The 7,964-nt window shown below is 36.3% G+C and overlaps 1 long non-coding RNA gene across 1 annotated transcript; it reads right to left on the reverse strand.

Moving 5' to 3' along the window:
• Nucleotides 1-471: 471 nt before the first annotated feature.
• Nucleotides 472-5,793, reverse strand: LOC127656328 (uncharacterized). The gene is made up of 3 exons (XR_007972151.1): nucleotides 2,387-5,793; nucleotides 2,029-2,205; nucleotides 472-1,026 (listed from the first exon to the last, which is right to left on the reverse strand). It is a non-coding gene; the product is annotated as an uncharacterized LOC127656328 (long non-coding RNA).
• Between the last annotated feature and the right edge of the window lie 2,171 nt (nucleotides 5,794-7,964).

Below are 7,964 nucleotides of genomic sequence, written 5' to 3' on the forward strand. Positions count from 1 at the left end.
TTTTCTGCTGTTGATCAGCAGTTACAGAAATATTCAAACCAGCCTGTCTCGCACAAACAGTCATACCACTGTCTAAATCACTGCCCAGATAGCAGATCAACACTGAATCAACATTGAATCAATGTTAATGCATCAACCAAACTATCACTGAATCAATGTTGAAATTTTGCATAGATTTTTCATCAGCTTTGCACCATGAAATAATGTTATTTCAATGATGAAAAATAGATCAAGATGGACATGAAATCAATATTTTTTCAAATGAAATTAAATAACTTAATTAACATCTAATCAACATTGAAACAATATCAAATTAAACTTGCTTCATGTACAGCATGATTCCGTGCCAATAAATCATGTCACTTTTGACTCCTTTCAATCAGAGACCATGTAGGGATACAATTGACATTGCGTTAGTGACTTTTTGGTTCAAAATCAAGTAAATATAACATCCTTCAATTTACATGCAAATTTATTTATTTATGCCTCCACACTATTTGAACAGGAAATAACATCACATTTGGGGAAAATAGAGAGGTTCTAAAAATGGCATTTCATGGTGACTTTAAAATGTATAGAGCTTAAAATAACTTGTACAGATTATGATAAACCGCATGAGAGTGACTTAAAACAATTAGATGGAATTGTTAATTCAGAATTCATAAAGCAGAATGTAACTACCAGGAGAAGAGCCTGGAAAACCATGACATCATGCAACCTCCATCTGCAAAATGGATGTAAATGTAAATGGGAACTAACCAACAAAGACTGAAACACCACAGTACTAACTAACATTACTACTGTTCAGGAATTTTCAGGAGTTTTTCAAGGACTGAAGCTTCTGATGTGAAAAGGATGGCCTTATACTCCTCATAAAATATATACTCTGATAAATTCAGGGGTTTCCACCACAAATAATGCCCCAAGCCGTTCAGGGGGATAACTGAGCCATTTATGCACTGTCACAGCAAAGACAAACTCAGAGGCCTCCTTTTTTATCAGCTTTCACCTGTTGTAGTAAGGCATCTAAAGAATAAAAAACAAACAGGAAGTTAGAACTGCACAATGTTCAAAAACTTTTGACCAGTAGTAGTGTATAACTGACAGAAGGTGGACCCTAAATATTTGGATATAATGTACCACAAAATTAAGTGCAACTTGGAATTTTATCAAATGTTTATGTTTAAGTTAAAACCCTCTGAATTTAAATATAAAACTATTTAATTACTTTTAATATAGACATTTTCCTTTTAAGCACATGTAGACACACTGGAGGACTGAATGGAAAAACAAGGTGAAAAAATTAAAATAGTTTGAGTAAAATAAAGAAAAGAAAAGTAATGTGGATAATTACCTAGAATTAAAATGTAAAATAAGAAATTGCCTAGTAAATAGGCTAATGTATTCTCTCAAATATATCGACTGTACTGTTATTTCCACTAAATCTGTTATTACCCGATTACAATTATTTCAGGTTTTACCACTATTGCAGTCATTTCCACCATTACTGCTGGGCGCTGTATTATAACTCTAGCTGGAGGGCTGATACAGAAGGTCTCAAGCCTCCCAAGCCCTCCAGGGCTCCAGGACTTCCTTAGATCTTATTGACTTTGGAGCACTTTACAGTGACGGAGCGTCCCTGGCAACTCAACCCCCAAAGAGGACTTGGTTTCACGTCCCTAGCTACTACAGTTCTTTAGATATGGCACTTGGTATGGGGCATAAACAGTGTGTGTGGCCCTAGAAGGAAGGTCACAGTGTCACCATTGACAGGATCAACCCTATATGGAACATTAAAGTTGACACAACTTTGCAATCCACCAAATAGATTTTGAGATATACCACTCTGGACCTAACTGCTGACAGACTGACATGGTGACATATAGGGTCCAGTTTGCCAGCAGACCAAAAATTGTTGCAAATAACATTTATGGGATGGTACATTTTTTAAGAAATAGCCAAAACTGAAATCACACTGTAATTGCCCTTTTAAATTTTTTCTCCATTTCTCTACTGACAGTAACTTACCAGATACGCACACCTTGAGCCTTGTGTCTCTGAATGCTTTTTTTGTTTATGCTCATCTTTCAGTTTCTTTCCTTCCCTGTTCATCTGTGAGGCCAGCTCGTTGGTTAGAGTACAGGCCAGCATCCTTCTAATGTGTGCCTCAACTGATGCTCCTCCCACAATAGCAAAACGGCCAACCTAGAAGGGTTTTGGGGGACAAATTTGCACAGAACATGGATAGGTTACAAAAAATGCCATTTGGCTACTTGGGAACATATTTTTCCTGCTAGACAACATTGAAAAATAATATTTGCCTAGTAGATATGTGTGTGTTGAATGCAAAATTTTATTTTCTAAAAAAACTAAAGATTTAAATTACCATCACACTTCTGGCATCTTCACTCTGAAGAATCCGCTCAGCTTCTTCTAACTCGGTCAAGTCTTATAGAGGGAACAAGTGAGGTAATAGGGGAGAGATTGGTAGCTGCCGTCTTATGAAACCCTGGACCTCTAGTGGTTCTTTCACTTCGGACACTAGTTCAGCCAGGCATTGCAATTCGTTTTTTTATTATCATGATTTGAATCAACCATTGGTTGTAATTTTGGTGACGTATTGCCTTAAGGTATGTCAAAAATGTAATTCAAAAGAAACTAATCCATAAAATTGGTCACATAACATAAAAATTACAGAAAATCAGACAATGCAATTTTCCTGTTTATTAAACTCAAAGTAGGGGTGGAGCTAAATCCGAATACAGTAGATAGCAAAGCATTGTGCGATATATCACCACAGATTACCCCCCTAACTAGAACAGTGAGACTAGCATCAGAGTGCCAAAGGGAGGAACTGGAAGCAATAGGCTCCAGGGGTTAACCCTGAGGTGAAAGCATCCTAATAGTACCCCCAAATTTGCTCCATCCACCCTTTGCTCGAGAAGATGGATAGGCCGCGACCGTGGCCTCCTACGAGACTCCCAGGTCTCTGTGGGTTAAGGGGAGCAACATGTGTGTTAACATTAATAGCAGTAGTAGTAATCAGTGATTGTGTCAGAAACAGAAAAACATACAGCAGAGCAAACAACCAAAGCAAATCTAACAACCAACCTGACTAGCTGCAACATTATGGACAGGGACAGAGAAGTTCTTGAATGCATTAAAGTCTCCTATTGGAGTGGCATCAATACAAAATGAAGTGGAAATGACCAGGTATGAACTGATTTCATTCTTAAACACAACGAAAAGCATGATCACCGTAATAAGAGATGAGCTTAAGGGAGTAAGGTTGACAGCATTACAGAACCGGCTGGTACTGGTCCAATTGACTGCAGCAAGTGGAGGAGTATGTGTTATAGTGGGAACAAGTTGCTGCACTTTCACTCCGGAGAACGATGAAGATGGACACGCTATTGAAATGGGTTTAAAAACATGACAAAAATATCAGCAGGTCTGACAGCAAGAGAAACTGTAGATGAAACAGGAGGACTTTTGGCATGGTTAAATGGCTGGGAAAAGATGTTTTTAAAAGCATTACTTCCAATGGGGATAATATTACTGATAATAGCATTGTTGATCTGTTGTGTAATTACATGTGTACGATCATTGATAACCAGAATGATAACCAATTCTTTAGGTAGTTACACCTTGCTTAATATGAATGCGCAAAATGAAGACTATCCAGATTTAAATCCAAGACCTCCATGGGACCCCACGATGAGGAGACTGAAAGTGAATAAAGTGAAGATGATTATGAAGTGTAAAGAGTGTTAAAAGCCGCAATTATCCATGTTATGAGATAATGCATGTAGGATAGGGAATGTGATGATGGAAGTGTATGTATTCTATGCTTGCTCATGACTTATGTCATGTCTTGCAAAAACAGCATAAGCATTTCTTCTTTCTACAAAGTGATGACATGTTTTGAACCATGAGGATTAACATGTCTGATGTATTAGTACGAAATAATGTAAATATAGTTTCAAGAACGTAGGTAGTTGACAAAAAATAATCAAAAGGGAGGAGTGTGATAGAAAATTCATAAAATCATATTTTGTGTCTATTAAATGTTTATATTTTGTCTTTAAATTTTTGATTCCCTGTGACCTTCATTACAGAGTGTGGAATAGTACAAGATGCCATAACCAACTATCTGTTTAATTTCAGCTGTGCATATCTGTGTTTTTCTATCTCTATTTTGTGTACCTCAGGCAGCTTCTTGTTGACCGCACCTAGCTAACTGCATGAGGGGGAGTTTGTTTGCTATAAATTGTTAGATTCAGAGGAAATACATCAACAATGACTGTGAAGTCTGTATATGTTCCTTTTAACTTCCCATTAAAGGCTCTCTGGCTTTCAAACATGGGTTCTAAATACCACAACAAATAATGGTTTTAGAATATGCTGCTTGTGTATGTGTATTCAACATTGTCTTTGCAATTAATTAGTAGTGTTCTCCCATGCTGTGCGAAAGTGCTACTGTAAAGAAGCACACAGAGCTGATGACAAGAACACAAGTACTTTTGAAAAAGTAATATATCATTTTATTTTACAAAAGGCATGAGAGGTGGTTAATTAAGCTAAATTAAAAATGTGATACCCTTCATTGACCCTTATGCCTTGTACACAATTTCAAAATCTGTGGTGGTAAGACCATTAGAAGCTGTTGTTTTTAAACAAGAAGTGGTTGTTGCATAACAGCTTACACAATATATGTATAATTATCATTATGTTTCACAAATGGTAAAATACCATATAAACTTTAAATATTTCATGTATGCTGCAGCAGCAATAGCTTGTAAAGCTACTCATAGCTTAATGGCTAACTTAGATTTGTCCAACGTTATTTTCTGCATATTGCGAACCTTGGTGGCTATTTGTTGCCATGCTGTACCTGACATTAATTTTTAGAGTTACAGATCGTAATGTAGCTCTAAAATGACTGTTACTTTCCAGATTAGCAAGTAACAACTTTTACTTTTCTTATATACAGTTGGCCAGTGTGGAAATGGCAATGGCATCATTAGACAATTTGATTAAGTGTCAACCTGAATCCATGTAACACTTAACATATAAATCTTATTATACTGATATACATACCATTTCTTCCATCTTGTGGCGTCTCATTGAAGGGCCTGCAATCAACTTGCTCATCTGCTAAAAGGAAAAATACTAAGAGACATGAGGTGAAGTAATAATTAAGTATTTACAGTATCTGCATAATTGCTTATAATATTTGTATAAAAAAAGTCAAATTGATCTATAAAGCACATTTAAAAACAGCAACAGTTGACCAAAGTTCTGTACAATCAAAATAGCAGAAACCAGATTACAATAAATGTTAATTAACTCCAGTTTGAACAAAAGTAGCGATCTATGCACCGCTTCCCCAAGCACCAATGTATACAAACGTCTTCTTCTGTTGACGGCACGCTGCACGAGAGTTTGTTTGTAGCCTGCTTAGCATTGCTTATTCTTATTCTAATTCTCAAACGTTTCAGGTTTTTCTGCTTTTCTACTGTTTCATCTGCATGTATTTTACCTGTTGCTGCTGGCACCTAGCTAGAGTCTGTGTTTGTAGCCTGCTAGTTTTTTAGCATAGCTTATATATCTGTTTTCAGCCTTTAATCCTTAACATCTCAAACCCTCACTGCTCATGTTATTTCTTCCTGCATTGCATGTCACATGTTTACAATAGCCTCCTCCGTCAGCAGTGAGGGATTCACATGTGATAAATGTAAGGAATTAGTCAGGCTGATGGAGAAGTTTAATAGAGACATGCATCCGAATGCTAGAGGAGGTCAGTGAGAAAGAGAAGCTGGTAGATACTGTTTCGGATGCGAGTAGTACAGAGAGCAACATACACACTTTGGTTCTGGCTGTAGAGCCCCTGCTGCAGGCAGTGTTTAAATTGGCTTCTGTTGGGAGGGGGAGCCCTAATTTACGGTGAATGGTCATCATTCTAAATCCCGCCGTAAAATGACTTAATGTGTTTTTACACCAAAGGGGCTCTATTTCCAGTATTAATGTGTAAGTTAGGGTTGAGTAGTTATTCAAACAAAGACAAATACTTTACAATTCACTTATTTTATTATTATTTTTTATCTTGAATGTTAACAGGCAGGCAATGGATTTCACCCTCGGAAAATGTATGAAATGAACATGTTTGAAAATATTGCAAGCCAGAGACGAATATGTAAATGTATTTTTTATTTGTGCAATTTAGAAACGTTGAAGTCCCTTCGCACCTGAATGTTAATGTAGGCCTAACTCATGCAGTAATTATTTATCATATTCATGCTGCCTGTGTTATTCTGTTGAGTGTTGAAAAACCATCGAGGAGAAACGCATCATGACAAGTTTTAGAAAGAAAATAAAGAGTAAACTCGTCCGCTTTGCGACAAACATTAGTCGTTCTATAAATTTTTTTTTATTATTATTCAAACTGAATAATAAATGAACAGGGAAGTAGAGTTGGCAAAATAAATGTATAATCTCCGCCTTTATTGAGTTTTGTAATGCCTGATAGAAAAGTATCTATCTTTGTTGAGCAATAAAATTCTTTAGGCAATTGCAGAATAGTCTCACTAGTCACAGATACACTTCAGAAAATTGAGTAGCTACACAACTATTTCTGGGCTTAAAAGTTACAAAAACCAAATAAATGCAGAACATTGTATCTCAAAAGCAATAAAATGTGGACATGCACTACTTAAAACCCGATGTGGCCCCTTAACCAAAATAGTAAAAAATATGAACTATTAGGCCTACACCATATTAAAATATTACACACCATCACCTTTACAAATTTGTTTCAGGATTTTACAAGAGTAAATGTAACTGTTATATTTTGACAAAATGTTTCAGTTTCATATGAAATAATCTAAAGATAGAATGTAGACCTCAACAGTGGCAGTTTAAATTTCAAGATGTGTTTAAGCCAGAGGGGTTACCAGGATATCATGTTTGGGGGGGCATTTGGCTTGTTTGGGGGGGCAACATAAACAATTGAAAAAATAGGCGCAAAATTAAGCTATACTACACACAATCTGTTTTAGTGCATATCTTTTTCTAAGCCAGGAACCCAGAGATAGGCACAGGGCCCCTATTAGACTATAGGGTTTATAGGGATTTTTGTTGTGTCAGACCTCACTCATCTGCTAGCGATGGAAAAATATGCACAAAACAATCCACTTTTAAATTTTAATTTATCATCAGATGCAGAGGCGTTTCCAGCATTGAAGGACATCCGGGGCTTAGCCCAGACAATTTTATTTTCACACTAGCAACCACTTCCCTGTAGTCCAAAGCTGGTGAGAGGGTGTTCTTTGAGTTTTGCTCTGGCTGGGCCTGTTTCTACAGTTCCTAAATCTTCCACTCTAGTACTATCCTCAACATCCTCTCTCCTCCCTGAATCATCTGTGATGCAAAAGAACAGATACACATAACTTATTGCAATCAGCTTCAAACAACTAATTCATCAAGTGCTACATATGTCAAATTGTGGACCAATACCATTGAAGAAAATGTATTGGGAAGAGCAGATCAGTGGGATTGCCCTTAGATCTATCATGATTCTTGAATTTTCATGTACATTAACATAAAGTCATCACAAAAGAGTTATATTATAGTGAGTAAAGTGAGGTAAAAATTTTCTTTAATATAAATAATTTATATTTTTTGACATAAATAGTTAAAGCAATACATGAATGACTTTAGTCTAAGTTCATTGACACACTATGGCATCGAACTGTATATAATTCTCATCATCTCTATGAGAATAATTCATCTGTCAAAATCCTTTCATTAGGATCATTGAGATAAACAATGTTTCACTTTTAACGTTCTCTAAAGTAAAGTGACTTATTAATTGTTACCAGTTTCCATGCCTGATTCAGGCACAGCTGCTGCTGCTGCTCCTCAGTCTGTTGCTCATCTTTGCTACACTCTACAAAACCATTTAA

The sequence above is a fragment of the Xyrauchen texanus genome, chromosome 15 (assembly GCF_025860055.1).
Source record: "Xyrauchen texanus isolate HMW12.3.18 chromosome 15, RBS_HiC_50CHRs, whole genome shotgun sequence".
In the NCBI taxonomy this organism is placed as follows: domain Eukaryota; kingdom Metazoa; phylum Chordata; class Actinopteri; order Cypriniformes; family Catostomidae; genus Xyrauchen; species Xyrauchen texanus.